Source organism: Tamandua tetradactyla, chromosome 16 (genome assembly GCF_023851605.1).
Source record: "Tamandua tetradactyla isolate mTamTet1 chromosome 16, mTamTet1.pri, whole genome shotgun sequence".
NCBI lineage: Eukaryota > Metazoa > Chordata > Mammalia > Pilosa > Myrmecophagidae > Tamandua > Tamandua tetradactyla.
Window position 1 is genome coordinate 61,329,447 of NC_135342.1, and position 20,024 is coordinate 61,349,470.

Genomic DNA, 20,024 nt, shown 5'->3' on the forward strand with positions numbered 1-20,024 from the left:
TTCTCTGCCCTCTTTTACAGCAAAACTTCTCTCATGTTGCCTTCATGCACTGTCTCTATTTCCTCACTGTGCTTTTCATTCTTCAACTCACTATAGTTAGGACCATATCTCCAATTTACTGAAGCTGATTAAATTGATGATCTCCAAGATGACCAACCCAACAGCCATGTCTCTGACCCAAGTTTAACAGACCTCTCAGCAGCAGCAGACACAGGTGGCCACTCCCTCCTTCCTGAAACCCTCTCAGCTCTTGGATTCCATAACTCTACACTTCCATGACTCTCCTTTTGCCTTCCTGGCTGCTCCCTCTCAGGTTCCTTTGCTATTACCCTATATCTAAATGCTGGAGGATCTCAGGATTTGGCCTTGGAACTTCTCTTAATTCTTAAGGTTAGAGGTCGTAAACTGATAGCCACACATGTGCTTTAATCAGCTCATGCAATTTAAAAACATCTGATTTAATTGCCAATACCTAAAAACCTGGAGATTCTACATTAAAAACAAACAGATTTTTTGCTCCTTTGGGGGAAAAGCAAACAGAAGATTTGTCAAAATTGGGCCGGCATTTTCATGGAACAGAGGTTGCCCCCTTGAAGCTGGATCCATTTATCTGTGATATCTAAAGTTAGGGAGTTGAGAATACCGTCCTGAGTCAGATTCCCTAAAGGAACAAAGGACTCTCCTTCCGACGCCACCGTAATACCTTCCAGTCAGTCCTGGCCAACGTTAAGTCTGGCTGGTTGAGGTCAGCAGGTGCATCCTGGGGCCTAGGGAAGGGGGGGCTGCACTGTGGACTCCGCCCACAAAGAACTCAGCAGCTCTCGGGCAAAACAAGAAATGCACTTTTTAAAATACAAAATTACACAGCACCGAATACAGAAAGTCGTTTGGTAAGAGATGGCCTCGGGAGTCGTGTAAAAGCATCAACTCTCTTTTGGGTTGAGGTGGGCTGAGGGTCACAGAGTGGAGGCCCTCGTCTCCGTCTCTCGCACCCGTTTTTAGGAGGCTGTCATCTAAAGCGGTGATATCAATGAAAGCTGCTGGGCAAGGACACCCCTCCTCATCGTCGCTCTCCGGCACTGGACAGCGCTTGAGCTGGGAGCGCGCGGGGACCCGCTGGGCCTTACGCCGTGGCGGTCCGCGACGCGGCGCTAGGAAGGCGGGTCAGGCCCAGACGGGGCGGAGACGGGGCGGGGGCGGGGCCAGCACCAAAAGATGCCTCAGCCCGACTGCCCGGCTCGCCGCGCGCTTCCTCCAGCTTGCCTTCTCCACCGCCCCCGATGTTCGGGGGTCAGCGGGCTGGAGGCTGCAGCTAGGGAACCAGATTAAGGTGACGGTAACCTCGGACTGTCCCGAAGCGGCAGCCTGTGCGCCCGACGGCCCCGCCCGGATGCCGTGGCTTCCGCACGGCCCACGCGCGACCCGGCGAGGGCGCGGGAGGGTGCGTGCGGCGTGACGCGACTTGAGGCGCGTCCCGTGACGCCATCGCGCCGGCTTTTGAAAGTTGGCGCCCGGGGCCACCTCCCATGCTGCCCCGCGTCAACCCCTCCCCTCACCTTTCCTCCCCCGCCCTTCCCTAGTCGCCCGGCCAGCCCCCCCCCACCCGTCCTTTCCCTTATCAGCACCCGCGGCCCCGGCAGCGCCGACGCAGGCGCACTGCACCCCGCCGCCGCCATTTTGTGTCCGATCCTGTGGAGCGATTAAACCGTGCGCGGAGCTGCTTCTTTGGCGGCAGCGGCGGCAGCGGCGGCCGGTGCGGGCGCGTGGAGCTGGCCGGAGAAGCCGGGTGGCCGGAGTGGTGGAACGGCGGCGGAACGGGCGCCGCGGGGGGTGTGGCGCGGAGGTAAGGGGGCCCGGGGTGGAGGAGGTTTCGCGGGCCGCCTCTAGGTGTCACGATGGGGCCGCTCCGGTCGGCGCTGGCTGCAGCCCGGCGCCAGCGCCGCCGCCGGGGGGTGTTTGTCTCCCTCTACCGTCCCTGCTGTGGCGCGGCCGCCGCCATTGCCCGTCGCCACCGCGGTCGGGCCAGCCCCCCCCACACCCGCCTGCTAGGCCTCCCTCCCGGCGGCGCGCTAGGCCTTGGGCGGCGGCGGCGGCGACAGAGGCCCGCGCGCTCAGCGACTCCATTTTCCTTCCTTTGTCTCTGCCCTTGAGGCTGGCTCTTGGCCGGGCCGATCGCCCGGCCGCGGCCCGCCCTCTGTCCTCGGCCCCTCCCGCGGCGGGTGGCCCCAGCCGAGACGCGACCTCCGCGCCTGCCTTGCCCAAGGGTCCGGACCCGCTGCCGCCGGGCAAGCAGCCCGGGCTCCGTGCGGTATGGGTGTCGGGTCCTGGCCGAAGCGTTCCCGGTTGCCCATCCTCCCGCCTGCCGAATCCCGGGAGCCTACCTGGCCGCTCCTGCACACTTTCCCCGCTGCTCGACTGCTCGGCTGTCGCTTCCAGTCCGCGCGCCGTCACCGCTGCCGCTGGTCTCCGTCTCCGCCGAGTGGCGCAGGCGGCGCTGCTGCGGCTGCGAGCAAAGGAACCCTAGAGCTGCCGAGAGCTCCCTCTGCAAGGCTGGCTGAGCTGCTCGCGCCTCGACGCCGCCTGAGCGGGCGGGGGGACGCGCGCTCGCCGCCCCCGCCAGGTCCCCGCTGCGCCCCCAAACTCGTGCCGGGGCTTCTTGCCGGATCGGACCCGCGCGGCCCTTAAGGTGGGCGGAATAGGCGCGAGTATTGCACCAAGTACTTTTTCCCTAGCTAGGCTCGGACTCCCCAGCCCCCTGGAGTAATAGCAACCTGGCTCTGTGCGCTAGGAGATCTCAAAGGGGTCGAAACTTAATTTTACTCTGAGCTCAAGTGACGTGACAAAATCTTGAACTCGGGAGTATGGCGGTCTTAAATTGAATTAAGCGACCCCTGAGTTTCCCTCCCTCTCTAAAATGTTTTCTGATGCTAATTTAGTACACTGCTTAGTACCTGATGCTCTAGGACTAGACGAAGGCTCTACCTGGGGATTGTGCAACCCCATCTAAAGCGCCAGTTAGGGCAGAATGAATTTATTCTTGACTCGACTGGTAATTTGCCCATATACTAAAGTATGAGGGTTGATGTTGCAATTTAATCCTGGGTCACTCGCTGCAAATGGTTTATAAATATCCGCGTCTAATGTAACTACTCTTTAGTAGTTGACTTTCTGCAGCCCTAATTTCAGCATTAAGTAAACATGCACATATATAGCCTTTTCATGCTTTCTTTAAGTTTAGATCAACTAAGAAAGCTAAAATTTCACGTCCTATATAGGTGAGAAAAGAAGTTAAATAGGGCATGTATTTAAATTTATTGTCCTTAAAGTCTTCTTGCATCATTAAAAAGCTTCCTGTTGAATAGCCAGTTTTCTGTTTTTGCTCCTTCCTAAATTGTTTTAATACGTTAATATAGTTCTCTGCAGCAGGTGATTTATCAACTCTGGTTGCTTTGGAGAAAAGAGTCTGGATTAACATTTTAGGAAGAAAAGCTTTGTTAAATTTACGAAGAAATTAAAACAGGCTGGTGCTAAGCAAGCAATGTTGTCAAGTCCACTATGTGCAGTCTCAGTCTGTAGATCTTTGCAGCAGTCTGCCTCTATAGGAGAGAATTTCACCCTCCCTTTTCTGAATCCTGTAATATATCCTTGCTCTCCTTCTCCAATAAAATTGCACTAAGTAAAAAAAAAAAAATTGCACTAAGTAACTAAATGCAGTATTGTGGATGGAGTTAAGGACCTGGGACTAGAAGCCCCCCCCCCCCAATTGTCTAGTAACTTAATCCATTTGTATAATTTTTTTTTAATTCTTTTGTGGTTCTCTGTTTTACTTTCCTTTTGAAATTGTGGGTGGCATGTGGCAAATTTTACTTATTAAAATAAGCTCCACACAGGTAAAAATTAAAATCCAGCAGATCTTTCTGTAATTGAGCCAGGAGTTAAGCTTGTTTTCCTAGGTTAGTGTTGTACCCCATATGTATTCATCATCTTGGTCTTACGCATCATTTGTATTAATGTAAGATAGATCACATACCTTGTCCATACTGTTCTATTCTTTGAGTTTCCTGTATGCCAAAATAATACTCTGTTTTTATTGAAAAACTAAAGCTACAGAGAGAATAATTTTAAATCAGTATACGAGGAAGATTACAACAGGAATGTTTGCCTACATAAGAAAATACTGCTTATTTAAAAGTAGTTGCAAAAGTTATCTTTTTAAAGTTCCATTCAGATTCTGAGAGTTTTAGTATTTTGTTTTAAAGGACTTTTAAAAAAAAATGGTGGTATCCCCTTGGGAATTCTGTTGACTTGGGGTGTTCTCTCTAATGGTAGAGGCCACCTATGGCTGACTAGGGCCCTGGGGAGGAGTACTGTGGCAGAAACTTGCTCAGTGGTTCCTGCTGGCAGAAAATCACCTTAAGGGAGTTATTTCTTGCCTTAGGGTTGCTGCTGGCATTGAAGCCACTCCACATCATTTAAATCTGCATCTTATTTTTTTAAACCAGAAACGTAGCTTGACCATCTGTGTTATTTACCTGTCTTGACTCCATATGACTTCAGATCCTTGTTCAAACAACTAAGATTTTCACGATTTCAGATTTTAAAAAAGAGCATATAGGTTTAGAACGATTAATAGCAATGGCAAATAATGTCTAACTTTGAAGACCCTGATTCTCCATTGGATGCGTAAATTTTGTATGACATGTATCTTTTTTTAAGAATTGTATTAACTTTGGTCCCGGTAAACTTCTAATCACAATCTTCAGATCTTTCCTGGCATTATCTTATGCATTTCACAGTGATTTAGTATTTTAAGCACAAAGGTGTAGGCATTGCATATAGACTGCTAACATACAGTTTAAGGGTAGTGATATATTTTCCACAGTTGATCCTTTGGTTTTGGTCACCCTTAGTATTTTCAGGAGCATAGCATCTCTTTCCTTTTGAGGCAGATTGGTGACAATGTATAAACTCCGATACAAAATGTTTCTTGGACTAAATACAGTAAATCCTCTATTTGTATTGTTATAAATTGGCTCTCATTAGAGAAGACTTTCTTTACCTTCTTCTAAGAAAGTATTACAGCAGCTTAGTTTTGTGGGTTTTAGTAAATTTTGAAATGAATTCCCTCTTAGTTGTACCTCATGTGCCAAGTTCTTTGGAAACTTTTAATCCCTGTTTAGCTTTTGTTTCACTTGGGATTTTCTTTTCTTTTTTTTCCCCCATGGAGATAGGTTCTGTTCTGCTTTTGCTTAGAGCTTAACAGTTCATTTATTTGTGAATTAGGGAGAAACAATGTCACTTAACAGGGTTCCATTATTTAAATTAAAAAAAAAGGTATTTCCCTACTGTTCTAGGGTTTTCAAGATTAGTGAAAGTTCTCCCCTATAGTTATCTTATTAAACTGAAAAGTACAGTGTTTACTTATGTGTAAATTCTCTTAGTAAGAAAGGATACTAGTTGCTAAAGATAAGGAAATAAACTGTTAAAGAGCTGTCACTGCAGATGACTCCCAGGGATGAGCCTGGCCCTGACACTCTGGGATCAACAAAGCCATCTTGACCAAAAGGGAAAAGAAGTGTAACAAATAAGGTTTCAGTGGCTGAGAGAGTTTAAATAGAGTTGAGAGGCTACTCTACTCTGGAGGTCACTCTTATGCAAACTTCAGTTAGATATTGCTACCTATCATACCTTGCCAAACCCTAACAAAAGCCATTTCTGCTAATCTTAAAGAACCACTTACTTTGTTATATAAGATTCTAGAAAGGTTCCATGCACTAGGGTAACTTTCCAGAAACCTACAACTTCCAGATGGGTCCCTGGATCAGATAAGTCCCGAAATGCAGAAGGACCAGCCTCTCCAGAATATCAACTAGTTCCACCCCCCTATCTCATAGTATCTACAGCCCCTTCCAACATTAAAAAGTTAGAATGGACATAACCCTAAAGAGTAGGAGAAAGATCAAAAGTGATGGTGGAGTGATACAGAGAAGGTAGGGTTTAAAAATGAGTGTGGTTGCTGAATCATTGTAGTGATATTTCTTTAATCTCCAGTACCTTAGAGCAGCTAGAAGCAATTCTCCTAAAATTGTACAATTGTAACCCATACCAAACTCTGAAAACTGTTCCACACCTAATTGTTGTGATGTGCTTTGAAATTTATTGCTCGTTTGTATATATATTATTTATCACAAAAAAAACAAAAGGAAAAAAGAGTGGGTCATGGTGGCTCAGCAGCAAAGTTCTCGCCTACCATGCGGGAGACCCAGGTTCAATTCCCAGTGCCTACCCATGAAAAAAAAATCAGTTGTAGTGATAAACGCACAGCTATATGATGACATTGTGAACCATTGATTGTACACTTTGGATGATTACCTGGTGTGTGAATATAGAATATATATTGATAAAAAATAATTTTAAAAAAGCTGTCACTGTATCTATCAGTAACAGTGTTCTTGTTTGTCTTTTTTGAAAATTTTTTTCCAAAAATTTTTTTTCAATAGTTAACCCATTTGCCTTTATCTGGTCATGAGGTCAGAACAGGGTATTGCTTTAATAATCAAAAATATTTCATTTATTATCTGTTCAGCAAATATCTAAGAAAATTAAGTGAACCTTTAATAATTGGTTTGATAGAATTTTATGGAATGACTCAGTGACTGAAATGTTGATGGGTATATTTTTCACAATTTGATCAATCTTCAGTTCTCATTTTGTTTTTCATACTCCATGTGCATTTCTGTATAATTAGTACTTCATAAAATTTGTTCTTCTATTTTAGAATGATCACAGATCTGAGGCCAAAGAACAAGATGCACTAGTGGTCAGATTGGTGACCAAGAGAGCTGTATTCTGTTTTTCCTCCTCGAACTAACTTTGCAGCCACGGAGAGGTAAATGCTATTTCCATTTATTGGTCTTGGAAATGGGAGCAATATAACTGATGGGGTTGGAGGATTTGCTGAATACTTCTTGGGTATAGAAAATGTATGGTGGTGGATAACTGAAAACATACAGGCTTTGATTTCAGAGGGTCCTGGGTTTAAAACTCAGCACAGCCACATCTTAGCAGAGTGACACTGGACAAATTACTTAACCTCTCTAATCCTACAGTCCTCATTTATGAGAGAATAGTATCATTAATCTCAGGCTATTTCTCAGGGTTAACAAGAATGTGGGTACAGCATTTAGTACCATTTTGAGCACAAACATGACAACCTCAGGAAGTGGTGGCTGCTTTTCAGTATAAACCCATGGCATGTGTATTTTGACTGTTGGCAAATGACCTCAAAATTCTATAGCAGCTTGTAATTTTGATGAGAAACAGAAGACAATTGGAAAAGCTGGCATCCTGGATAAAAATTGTCTTAATTTGTGTTAGCCTAGCTGATGGCCCATATTGCATCAGTGTGTGACACTTATTAGCAGTAATTTTTAAAAAATATTTTAGAGTCACTTAAACTTTCCAGTTTACTTTAGCCTGCTATTCCTTGTATAAAATACAGTAGACATGATAGGGAACTTAAACAGGCCTCTCAAATGTTGGGGTTTCCTGTAACCTGCTGTTTACAAGGATTTGTGGTTTTTGTAAACAGTAAAGTAGGGTTCTGGGTAGTAAAAATTATTTTCTCTTCCCAGGCTACCAGAGAGCACATCTTTTTTTTTCCCCCTAGAAAAATATGGAAATAAATTAATTGTTCTTGTGTAGTGGCAAAAAGGATTGTAGAGATGGAAATTACAAATGTCGAGATTAGATAAATTTGTGTGAATGAATCATCTAAGGACTACTAAGATTTTTCTTACAAGCTGTGCCTGGAGCAAACAGAAGGAAGGGAATAGAAATAAAAGCTCTGCTATTCTTCAAACCTCTATTTTCCAAATAGAGGCTTGGTTCCTTACTAGATGGGAAAGACAAGGTCTGTGTGCTTGTTCTTTTGCCCCAGAAATAACTTGTGCCCTGCAGATTTTTTAGTACTGTTGACATAGTGTATACTAATAAGCTGCTAAATAAAGAAACAATACTGATTTGAAAACCTGTTGAAAAAACTAGTCTTAAGAGTTTAGGGAATGGGGGTTGTAGGAATGTGTTGGTCACTTTTACATGTTTTAGCTAGCTTAATTGTTTAGATCCCTGTTTCTCAAACTGGGATACGAATGCCCTTAGGGTACAAGGTGATATGACTCCGGGGTACTTGAAGTCACAAGATAAGCATGATCCGTCTTCTGGGAGCTTCAATTATGCTCTGTGAGGGGGCGATGAGTTAAGTAATTTAACTGGTAAGTAATTAAATTTAAAAAAAGTAATTAAAAATATATATTTTTTATATTAAAACATATATTTTTGGAATAGACTCAAACTTTGTGTGACTGTCTAGGATAACAGAGGTCTTCAATAAAATGAAGCATGAGTGCCTGGGAGTGGGCAGCACTCTTTGTACAGGTACTGCAGTGGAAACATTTAGAAGCAATACTTTAGAGCTATAGAACAGCTCTACCATGAAACCTCTTACTTTGTCCCCTATAGTATCCTACCACAGAACATAGAAGTGAGATTGTGTTAAATGGTGTTTGCTTAAATGCATGTTCTACACATCCCCTACAAGCCCAAGAGCTCTGGACAGGTTGATAGGCAGTTTTAGATGATTGGAACAAGTCATAGAACATTAAGTCATTTTCCAATAACAAGAATTATAAAAGAAAAAGGGAAGCAATGAACAGAATCGTATGTTTAAAACTAAATTATTTGAAACAAAATTTTAGAAACAAATGTCTGATTAACTTAAGCACAGTTAACAGTTTATACCAATTTTGCTGACAGCCCCCCACCCCAGTATTTCAGGGTGTCAGATATTGAAAATTGTAATAAAATGGCCACTATTTTGTGTGTTTTATGATTACTAAGTATTGTTACTAATGTATTATTCTTAATGTATGTAAGTGGCATTTAAGATTCATGTTTTCTTACTGATAATGCCTGATCTTTGAATACAACTCTTTATATTTAGACCTTATCAGTTGTAAATATCCTGAGGTGTAACTTTTTCTGAAATTTGGGAATTGGATCAACCAAGATGTGTCTGGTGTGTCTTTGATATTTATTGAACATGTGCAATGTGCTCATTCCAAACTTTGAACACTTGCCTTTCTACTTCATGCCAGGCCCTTTGCTACCTAGCTGGGGACTCGCATGAATAAGAAAGGGATCTTTCCCCTGGAGGTCTTGAGTATGGGCAAGAGATTTTTAAATAGGAGTTGTTGATGCTCTGATAGAAGTGTGTTCGGGGTCCAGGGAGGAATTGTCAGTTGCAGAATTGGGGTGAGATGTTGAAAAGGCTTTCTGGAGGAGAGACTTCATCTAGTTTTGACAGGAAATATAAAAGAAGCATAAAACTCAAATTTTATTTTGATCCTATTAGGGAAGCAAGGCCTGACCATGCAGCCTAATAGCTATATGGTCTTAGGCATGTCCGTAGGGGTGACTTCCTTGGGCCTCTCTTTATTTGTAAAATGACACCTCTACCTTGTTTTAGGTTTGTAGAAGTTAAATAAAGTATTATTAGGAGAAAAACAACTGTGTGTATGTGTGAATATACATGTACATAAACTGTAATATGTTATATAGAAGTATAAGTGATGGTCTTTAAGAGTTCAGCAATAGTGGTCATTGTATGTAATTTGCATTAAACTATACCTTGATGATCACCAGACAATATAAAAGCTAAATGAACTAAATTGAGACCTTATGGATGAGGAAATTAGATTTTATTTATCAGAAAATCAATTGAGCGGTAGAGGAATGGGTAAGTAAACAGTCACATTTCATAATGGGAATAATATATAACTGCTAAAAAAGATGATTGGGAAGACTGTATTAACCAAACCAGCAAAATGCTTATGAGGAAGTTTTCTTAAAAGCTTGATATAGAAAAAATACTATGGAATAAAAATTAAGAAAATCTTAAAACACAAACCTGGCATATAGTAGAAATTTAATAAGTAATTGTTAAATAACTGAATACCTAGGGGAAAATGTACATATGTAAAAACTACTATAATGAAATGATAAAAGGAGTTAGCTTCTAGTTTTACTAGTAGTAAAAAATTAGTGTGGAAAAAATTTAGCGTGGAGTTTGTTAGCTTTGGGGTGACAGTAGGGACTGGTTAAATTATGATACATTCATATAATAGGATACCATGCAGCCATATATTATGTATACAAATATGTTAATATGTTAAAATGGAGAATATTTGAGATATATTACATAAAAAATCAAACACTGTACAATAGCTCTTGTGTGAGAGTTAGTATGTGTACAGTGGGGCTAACTTTATGACCAAAATGTTTATGAAAAGTGTTTATTTTACATTAAATAGATAAGTGGTTTCCTTTTTTTTAGTGACTTATTTTTATTAGATAAGTTTGAGATTTGCAGAAAATTCATGAAGAAAACTCAGAGTTCCCATATAACCACTCCATGCATTGCAGTTTTCTCTATTATTAAGGCTATGCACTAGTATGGTACCTTTAGTTACAATTGATGAAGCAATATTATTATAATTATATTATTATCAGTAATCTAGTTTACATTGGGGTACATTTGTGTTATACTGTCTTATGTTTTTTTCATGTTTAGTAACATATATACAATCTAAATTTTCTTTTTTTAACCACATTCAAATATATAATTCCATATTGTTAATTACATTCACAATATTGTACTACCATCACCACCATCCTTTACCAATAACTTTTCTATCATGCCAAACAGAAACTCTGTTAATTAAGCATTAACTCTTCATTCTCTACCCATTCCCTGCCCCCTGGTACCTTATATTATAGATTCTGACTTGATGAGTTTGTTTATTTGAATTATTTTGTAACAGAGAGATCATACAATATTTGTCCATTTGTGTCTGGCCTATTTCACACAACATGATGTCTTCAAGATTCATCTATGTTGTAAGATGTATCCGAATGTCATTCCTTTCTAGGGCTGAATATATAGTCTACCTAGATTTTATATGTATATAATCACTTTTTTTTCTATTCAGTTGACATTCATGCAGTTGCCTCCATCTTTTGACAGTTGTGATTATGCCACAATGAACATAGGCATGAAAATATTGAGTCCCTACTTTAATTCTTTTGGGTATATACCTATAAAGCAGTTGCAGGAGCTTTCTCAGCAACTGCCAAACTCTTCACCATAGTGGCTGCACCATTTCATATTGCCACCACATCCTCTCCAATGATAAGTTTTATTCTTGCTTATCTAAATTTTCTCCATTTGCTTGTATTGCATACTTTTAAAAAGGAATCTGATACCAGATTCAGATACCAGCACCAAAACTTTCTAATCAGCATAATAAAATGTTAAAAGAAGTTATCTCCTAGTTTAGTCTGCAGTAACATGTGGACTTGAGCAGAACCAAAAGCCCAGCTTTTGACATAGTTTCAGAAGTGCAGGCATGAGGAGAGTCAAGATGAGAGGAGGAGGATACTGGCAACCCTATATCTGCACAGGTGTTAGAGGGACTTGAATTTGCAAAGGCAATTCTTGTTTTTCCTTATTAAATTTCTTCATAGGTTTTTGGTTGGTTTGTTTGTTTTTTTGTATAATCCAAGTAATGTTTAGTTTCATTCTTGGAAGAACAGATGTAGAATTATCCTAGAACCTAAAGAACCCTACTACTTTCTTTCCCCAGAGTAAACCACTGATAATAGTTTGGTGTGTTTCCTTTTAGACTTTTTTCTTTGTTTTTATAAACAGGTATGTATGTATAATACAATTTTTAAAACAAAATACAATTGTGCTATACATATTTCCATAATTCCCACATTTTAATTTTTATTAACTAATATTAAACACATGGGAAATAAACAGTAAAAATGATAATAATGAAAAGTAATACTTTCTCTCACCTCTGATCTCTCAGTTTTCTTTCCCAGAGACGGTACGTATTACCAGTTTCTCATATATCCTTCCAGAGATAATTCTGTGCACAAGTAAACATGTTTGTGTTTCTCTTTTTAAAAAAAAACATAAAATGCTAGCATACTATTGTTCTGGACAGAAAAATACTGTAGTGGATATCCTTCTTGTATGCAGATCTTTGGGTACATGTATATGTACTTGGACTAGGATAAATTTGTAGATGTTGAATTGCGTCTGTGTTCTAGAGGAGGAAATGGCATGTACAAAGGTCCAGAGACAGAAGAGAAGCCTGAAATATTCTGAGGACTGAAAGCAGTTCTTAGTGATTAGAGTATATTAGGCTGAATGGGGGTCTGCTGATGATCTATTAAGGTCCTGAAGGATCCTGTAGGCCATGAGTTTAGACTTAAGCCTAAGGGTTTTCAAAAAGCAGAGGAGGTTTCAGTAAAGAAGTCTCCTTGCTGATAATGGATTTACATTTTAGAAACCTGTGACCAGTGTTAAAAAGTGGGGTGGGGGTGGGGCTTAGGAAGCAAAGAGGAAGTGTGGAGACTAACAAGGAGGCCATTGCTTTGGTCCAGGTGAGATGCAATGCTGGTCTCAACTGGGGTAGATGAGCTTACTAGAATTATTGCATCAGACTAGTTTTTTTCTTTTGTTTTTTGTTTATTTTCTCTTTGTATTCTTTTTCTTTTCTCTCTTCTCTCTCTCTTTTTTCTTGCATGGGCATGCACCGGGTAATTTTTTGTTTTTTTTAAATACAGTTTTATTGAGATACACACACACCATATGAACCATCTGAAGTATATGATCACTGGCTCACAAAGTCATCATGTAGTTGTTCATACATCCCCATGGTCAATTTTGCAACATTTTCATTATTCCAGAAAGGAATAAAAATAAAAAATAAACCCCAAATCCTCCCTTTCCCCTTATCTCTCCTCCTCACCTATTGACCCATAGTATTCGTGTAATACATTTGTTAACTGTTAATGAACGAATATTAGAATATTACTGTTAACCATAGTCCATGGTTTGCAATAGGTACGTTTTTCCCCATGTATCCATCTATTTTTTTTACATTTGTTCCTCCTATTATTTACTTATTTTTAATCCATATGTTTTACTCATCTGTCCATGCCGTAGATAAAAGGAGCATCAAACACAAGATTTTCACAATCACACAGTCACATTGTGAAAGCTATGTCATTATACAGTCATCTTCAAAAAACATGGCTATAGGAACACACTCTACAATTTCATGCATTTCCCTCTAGCCTCTCTAATACACGTTAAACTAAAAAGGATATATCTATATAATGCGTAAGGATAACCTCCAGGATAACCTCTTGACTCTGTTTGAGCTCTCTCAGAGCTGATACTTTATTTTGTCTCATTTCTCTCTTTCCCTTTTCGGTAGAGAAGGTTTTCTCAATCCCTTGATGCTGAGTCCCAGCTTATTCAAGGATTTCTGTCCCACGTTGCCAGGAAGGTTTATAACCCTGGGAGTCAAGTCCCACGTAGAGAGGGGAGGGCATTGAGTTTGCTTGCTGTGTTGGCTGAAAGAGAGGTGACAGCTGAGCAACAGAAGAGGTTCTCTGGGGTTGACTCTTGGGCCTAATTTTAAGTAGGATTAACCTATCCTATGCAGGGATAAGTTTCATATGAACAAATGCCAAGATTAAGGGCTTGTTTGTCCCCACGGCAGACTAGTTTGTTATTAACCAAATTGGGAACCCTTTCTACTTCCTCTTTTGTAACCTTTTGTTGTGTTCTATGACTTTCCCTCTTAGGTATCCTATGTCACTACAAATTACTAGGAACTTAACGAGTTTTTTTTTTATTTATTAATTTAAAAAATAAACAAAATAAAACAGCATACGTAATCAGTAATTCACAATATCATCACTTAGTTGCATATTCATCATTTCTTAGAACATTTGCATCGATTCAGAAAACGAAATTAAAAGATAACAGAGGAAAAAAAGTTATACATACCATACCCCTTACCCCTCGCTGTCATTGATCACTAGCATTTAAACTAAATTTATTTTAGCATTTGTTCCCCCTATTATTTATTTTTATTCCATATCTTAACCAGTTTTTTTATTGTAGAACATTAAGTGGCTGTGTGTGTGTGTATGTGTATAGACTTTAGTTTTCAACCCTTTTCCTTTGGGGGGCGGACAGCAGTCCCTTGTTGTTGGTCCTAGCTTTTTGCCACTAAAATGTCATCTCTCCCTTATTCCTCATTGTTAGAATTATTTTTGAACTTAAAACAAATTGGCCTTGAGTGAAAAGTCAAGTTAATTGTAAATTTGAATGAATGGATTTTGAGATATCTGTTTTATCTACTCAGAAACCTTTTTTGATCCTGTTAACTGTTCTTACTAGCAGATATTTGCTGGTTCTAGATGGGTGTTCATCTTAAAGGCTTAGTAGATAATCCTATTAAATTTATGGCTACAAATGTTTTAAGCATTTTTCACATTGAAATCCTCTGTTTCTTATTTTGGAAGAGGTAAATGATGTACTGACTTCCACAACAACGAAGGAGGAAACAAAGTCCTAAAATTTCTTAAGTTGGTGAAGGCTTTGAAGAAAAGAACGTTTATAACATATCCTAATAAAGGAAGGAAAGGGCCGGTCTGCTGTATAGTATCTTATGTGTGTGGTACTTTTGCCTGAGATAGAAACACCTTTTTAAATTCTTTGGACTACATGGAGAAATAAATGCCACTCAGTAGAATGGTGTGCTTCAGAGACTCTTCTCTAATTTCTGGATTACAGAGTTACAGACAAGGGAACCTCTAAGCCAGAGAACTACCCTTTGTTCATACTCTTGTACAGCCTTGCACTGTGTAGTTGTTAAAATTTCCTGTTGAATTTTTTAGTTATAAAATGATGATTTTAGTTCCTTTCTTACTGTAAGGATTAAACCAGTTGATAACCTAAAAAATATGTAGAACATAAAGCTGGAAGAAATTTTTAATTATCTGGCAATTGTCTGTAATACAGATAAAGAAATTGAGTAAGAGGTGAAGTGGTTTACCCAAGGTCATAGATGTAGGCCTTTTGTTTTTCTTCCCCAGACTGACTCTGATTAGTCGTCTCTGGGTTTCATAGACTATCCTGTTGCATTTGGTTCTGTGGCTGTTTGATAGACATTCAGTTTTTAAATCTGTTGGCAGAAAAACTTGCATCTCTATGAATCTCTGGAAAAATATTGTAGAGGCTGTGCATTCCTAATCTCATGTATAGAACACTTGTATGCTATCACACATTAGATTTTCAGTACATGTTCTCAGAATATTTTAATAGTGTCACCATCTTTAAGAAGATTGTCCATGAGTACAACACATTGCTAGGCTCTGATCGTTGCTGATATTGAAGCTTGGTATCTAATTTCAGGGCTAAGGTTTTGTTTTGTTTTTTAATTTTTATTTTGTTATTGTAACATATATACAATCAAAAGGGCTGTAAGATTTTGAGCTTATTCATATTTAAATCCAGGACTTTGTTTTCAAAGTCCTGTGATAATCTCTCTGAGATATAAACAGACCATCCTTGGGGGCTAGGTTAGTTTAGCACCTCTATTTCTAGTGAAATCTAGTTAGAACCCTGAAAGTTCTAAATTATTTCAATCTACTACATTTTACTTATTTAAATAAGTTCTGCTGTGGCATAAAACTCCAGTATAACATGGTCAGTATCACAGAAAAAGCCAGGTACAAGACATTTTATATTCACAGAGGTATGGTACAAGTACTGTTCTATAATAAAAGGATACCCCAGTTCTTTTAAGTACTTCTAGTATTTCTGTTTTATTTGTATCTTACAATTTTCTGTCCCTATTTTAAAATTTTTGTTTAGGTATATGTTGGGTCTGTAAAATAATATAATAATAATCTTGGTTTCATCTTTAGAATAAATTTTATTTTATAAAGTTTCTTTTCTTTCTATTGTCAGACAAGGTCTTTGTTCCCCTCTTCTTGTTGTGTCTGATTATTTATAAACTTATTTTCTCAATTTCTTGATTAAGGTTTTGCTGTTACTAATTTCCTTCTTTCCTGTATTTGTTTCCATATTCTTAAGGAGTAGCCAAATTGACAAATTACTTATTTTCATAATTTAATATTAAAATAACATTTTGTTTCTTTTCTTTAAATTCTCTATGAATTGTGTCCTATACATGTATATTCTGGTTTTTTTTTTTTTTGCTCACTCTGTTAAAAACCTCTTTATTATCCATATATTATACTACCATGCCATCAGTGAAGATGACTTGTTTTTATTTATTTTTACTATTTCCAGGTCTTTATTCAAAGACATATTGCTATTATTTCCATTAGTATGCTATTTACCACAGGTGTGTGTTGTTCAATTTAAGCTTTTAGCTTCTGGTTTAATGTTGCTCTTGTTGAAGATTCCCTTTATCAAATAAAAATGTTCTTGGTTCTTGTTAGTAAGTAGCCTTTGTGAGTGAATATTGAGTTGTAGAAGTCATAGGGCAATGGCCATGTGGTCACCAAGACACAGCAAAACCATGAACTCATCCTGCCATGTATGTACACTTCACTTTTGTTCCTTTTTCCCTTCTGTCATATCTTAAACTTGTCCATTCCACCTAGAGAGATCTTTTAATATTAGTGTTATTCAGGATAGAGGTGAAATTTCAACTTCAGGACTTCCTCAGTTAGTTACACATTCCATTATTGCTTATATGGGAAGAATCACATTGGTTTTTTGAGTGTGTGTGGGTTTTTTGTTTGTTTTTGCATGAGCGGGCACCGAGAATTAAACCCAGGTCTCTGGCATGGCAGGTGAGAGTTCTGCCACTGAGCCTCCATCGCACCACCTGGGAATCACATTAGTTTTGATGTAGATTTTTTAGGTTTTTATCTAAAGAATGGATGAAAAAATTCTCACAGGAGAAAACTGTAGGTATTTGTGAAACTTAAATTTATGTACAGGTGAGAGTTCTGCCACTGAGCCTCCATCGCACCACCTGGGAATCACATTAGTTTTGATGTAGATTTTTTAGGTTTTTATCTAAAGAATGGATGAAAAAATTCTCACAGGAGAAAACTGTAGGTATTTGTGAAACTTAAATTTATGTAAACTTGTATTATGGCAAATATTACTGTATTCTGGGTCAGTCACTTCTGAACCCTGATCAGCAGAGCTATTACCTCAGTATCACCTGGCAGACTTAAAAATAAGCTCTTCCCCATCCCAGACTACTGAATTAGAATCTCTGGGGACCTATAGCTTTTAAAGCTCATCGGGTAATTTTGATACATTGCTCACCAGGTTTGCGAACCACTGCTCAGGTAGAGCCAAAAAAATCCATAGAAGTACCTGTTAGGCATTCTGTAAATCCTAAAGTGTGTGTGTGTAATTTGTTTTATAATGTGCTTATTTATCCAAGGTGATAGATTTGCCATAAATAATCCTTAGCCTTTCTCATATTTCAAGTGATGAATATTGTAGGACTCCTCCAAAGACTGACTGTGAACTACTTTAACAGGGTGTGGACCTGGAGCAAGGCAAGGAGGGTCTGGTAGTCATCCTTGGGAGAAGTAGGGCATTAGGTTGCTGTATCCAACAAAAGTGTCATTTGGACTGTAGGAAAGCGGAGAAAGAGAGACAGCATATGGTTGGAACGCAGTTTTGTGCCAGTCACTATTGTGGTACAAGAATGTTAAGACCCTGATAAGCTTTGTCTTCTGTTTCATGTAAAAATGTTCAATAAATGAAATAAACAGGCTATCCTTGATTGATGGGGGCCTAGAAAATGGCCTCTGAAACTAGTTCTTGATAATAAATTTGAGGTACACTTATTGAATTTCTTCTGAACAGTATTTGTCTAGTACTGTACATATTTAATGTTTTCCATATTCCCTCTGCTGGAATGTTCCTCTTTATAGTTTGCGTGGCAAGGTCCATCTCATCCTTTAAGATTCAGCCTTAGCCATTCTGTTCTCCTTGAAGCCCTCCTTCGTCCTTCTAAACTGTCCTCTGTGTTGGAATAGTGGGAATTATGTTAACCCCATTACAGCACTCATCATATATGTAGCTTCTATTTGTTCACCTCTCTGTCTTCCTGCCAGACAAGTTGCTTCCTGAGGACCAAGCTTTGTGCAGAAGACAAAGCTTATCTAAGAGTCAACACTTTTGGAAGGCTGTCTCCTGACTACATGCTTACTCTGCTCTCCTGCATTCACTGGCATACAGTAACCTAACACCCCACATCTATTAACTTTAAAGAACAGTTGAGACTTTTTTTTTTTTTTGAGACGTAATTAAAGGGGAAATTCATCTCTGTATACCCAGCATCCGGCAGCTCTTGATAAAAGAATTAATTGGTTTAGCACTTCTTATTCTTTGTAGCAAAAGGATTCTTTCACCTCCTTCCATAGTAGTTTCACTGTTGCTGTTACATATATTTTATTAGTGCCCATTTCCTGTGTTTCCTCAAGTAATTTTAGGATCGTTTTGTTTTGTTTTGATTATATCCTTTAACAAATGGGGAGGAAAATTGTTAACAAATACTGGGATGATCTTAAGAGAGATAATTTTCTTTTTTATTTCTTCTTCTTCTAAAAGAAAAGCCCCTACTGTTCTTTTTAAAGTTAGTGGCAGAGAAAAGAGGAGAGAGACACTATGTATAACTAGGTGGGATAAAAATTGCTGCCATTTCTGATAACCATGAAAAAAAATGATAACTGTTATTTTTGTGCTCCTTGGACGGGGTCATCCTTCTCTACCTAGCCCCTCTACTTTTTTTACTGCTTTTTGCAGCTTGCCTGGTAAGCTTTCATATAAAATGATGATTATATATTTTCAGAAGTAGCAGAGTAAAATGGTTATTCCATTTGACTTTTTAAACCTAGCTTTTGTTCTAGATGGGTGAATATTTTTTATTCTCTTTGGCCAGTATCCTGCATCTTATAAAAATCACCTAGCTTTTCATTTAGTTTTCAGGAGAAACTGATTATTTATTGAATTCCTTTTTTTTTTTTTCTTGTCATAATGGTATTAATCTTCTCTGTAATCAGAATACTCTACTAGAAGCTTTTCAGTGTTCTGGGAAAAAAACATTCTTTTAGTTTAAAGATCTAGAAAAGAAAAACCTTCCAGATATCGCCACCTAATAATGTCTGATAATTTGTATTGTTCAGTCTGGAGGCCGGTGGTTAGGTGGTCTTCATTTTAGATGGTTTCAGAATCACTGTGGTTTGTGGAAGCTAATGGGGATTTGGGATTGCTCTCTCCTGCCAAGAGACTGTAGACAGTCTTCTGACCTGCGCCAGGAAATAAATTGGGGTTTTTAGCAGTTGGCTGTTCCTTGTGAAAGACAATAGTATATTAAACAAAAGGCTGTACTGGTTTTATTTATAAAATAGACTTCTGAAATCTCCTGTCTCCACTGTCTTTTTTTTCTCAGTACACATATATTATTCTTAGTGCATGTCTATTTTACAATAACTAATTTACCCAAATGACTAAACTTTGCAGTGGTGTGTGTAAAAGGTCATTTTGATTGTTTTCCTTTGGGAAATTCCGGGCATATTTTCTGTATAGCCATATAATCAGGTGAAAAATCTTAATGTCTTTAAAAATGAGCATGTGTTCTAAAGATAGATCACTATGATGAATCCACGACTATGTGATGATATTGTGAGCCATTGATTGTATACTTTGGATGGCTTGTATGGTTAGTGAAGATATCATAATAAAAATATTTTAAGGGGAAAAAAAAATGAGCGTGGCGCGGTGCGACAAAGACTCAGTGGCAGAATTTTCTCCTGCCATGCCCGAGACCTGGGTTCGATTCCCAGTACCTGGCCATGGGAAGAAAAAAAAATGAGTGTACTCAGTCTTTATTTTTTACATGGCAAGAGTTTTTATTTAACCTGTAATTGTGTCCTTAGAATTTTGATTTTTCCCTATTGAAGAAATGACCTCAAAATAGCAATAAAGGAAATAAGTTCACATAGTGAAGCTTTTCCCTTTGCACAAAAACAGTGTTTTATTTTTCCATCTTCCCTTCCTGTTCTTGTCGTTTGTAGAAATCATTTATACCTGT

General features: G+C 39.0%; 1 protein-coding gene across 4 annotated transcripts in view; it reads left to right on the forward strand.

Moving 5' to 3' along the window:
* The first annotated feature begins 1,662 nt into the window (after positions 1 to 1,662).
* The window catches only part of CTCF (CCCTC-binding factor), a 45,128-nt gene continuing 26,766 nt past the window's right edge, over positions 1,663 to 20,024 (forward strand). For 2 of the 4 annotated variants that reach the window (XM_077132743.1, XM_077132746.1), the window contains exons 1-3: positions 1,663 to 1,843; positions 6,779 to 6,889; positions 8,161 to 8,273. The gene's annotated coding sequence lies outside the window, so the exon portion shown is untranslated. Of the gene's footprint in view, positions 1,844 to 2,591; positions 2,687 to 6,778; positions 6,890 to 8,160; positions 8,274 to 20,024 lie in introns of those variants that run through there. The other 2 variants (XM_077132745.1, XM_077132744.1) reach the window with 2 other exon arrangements.